Here is a 967-nt window from a genome sequence, read left to right as displayed (position 1 = left end):
CAGTTAGGAGCTGTCTAGTGATTTTAGGAAAAATACAAGGATTGATGTGTTTTTCTTTTATTGCATGCTTGATTGATCAAGTACTAGTGCATGCAAGGAAGTCGTTCTAGAGTACGTGACCTATTACCTTTTGGCTCTGAAATAGAATGGACCCTTAGGAATATTCGAGCTGAGATCAGAACATTAGAATCATCCCCACCTCCTAAGATGGCTGAAGAACAACCCAAACTCCTGAGGGAGCACTTTACTCTCACCATTTATACTTCCCCATCTTGCATTCGATTACCTGAAGTAGCAGCGATACAATATGAAATAAAGTCTAGTGTGATCCAAATGCTCCCATCTTTTTATGGGCTCACTAACGAAGACCCATATAAACACTTAGATGAATTTCTTGAGATTTGCACCACTGTCAAGATTCAGAACTTCACTGATGATGCTCTGAAACTTAGATTATTCCCCTTCTCCCTTAAAGATAGAGCCAAGCAATGGCTGAATTCTTTAGAAGCCAATTCGATTCATTCCTGGGATCAATGCAACAAGAATTCCTTAAAAAATACTTTCCCATAGGAAGAACAAACCAGTTTAGACGTGCCATCACAAGCTTCTTCCAAACTGAGGGAGAAGAATTTTATGAAACTTGGGAGAAATTTCGGGACCTAATCCGTAAATGCCCACATCATCAAATACCTAAATGGCAGCTAGTGCAATGTTTCTATGACGGATTGACTGAACGAAACCGTCAGATGATCGATGTCGCATGCGGGAGGACTTTCATGCTTCAAATTGAGCATGAAGCATGGCAATTATTTGAAATCTTAATGAAAACTCCCTCCACCATGCTTCCTGTTCTCGTCAAGCACCCCCGAATTCTCAAAGAAAAGGGACCATTTGTGAAATAAGTCATTCCATGGACCTGTCTAGCAAGGTAGATGCATTGTCCCATAAGATTGACCAATTGATGATA

The 967-nt window shown here is 40.3% G+C and overlaps 1 non-coding gene across 1 annotated transcript; it reads right to left on the bottom strand.

Annotated features, from left to right (window-relative positions):
* Positions 1 to 582: 582 nt before the first annotated feature.
* Positions 583 to 688, bottom strand: LOC120112819. The gene has a single exon (XR_005514450.1). It is a non-coding gene; the product is annotated as a small nucleolar RNA R71 (small nucleolar RNA).
* Between the last annotated feature and the right edge of the window lie 279 nt (positions 689 to 967).

Source organism: Phoenix dactylifera, chromosome 12 (assembly GCF_009389715.1).
Source record: "Phoenix dactylifera cultivar Barhee BC4 chromosome 12, palm_55x_up_171113_PBpolish2nd_filt_p, whole genome shotgun sequence".
NCBI classification, from domain to species: domain Eukaryota; kingdom Viridiplantae; phylum Streptophyta; class Magnoliopsida; order Arecales; family Arecaceae; genus Phoenix; species Phoenix dactylifera.
The sequence above is the reverse complement of the archived record's forward strand: the minus strand, read 5'-3'. Positions and strand labels throughout refer to the sequence as shown.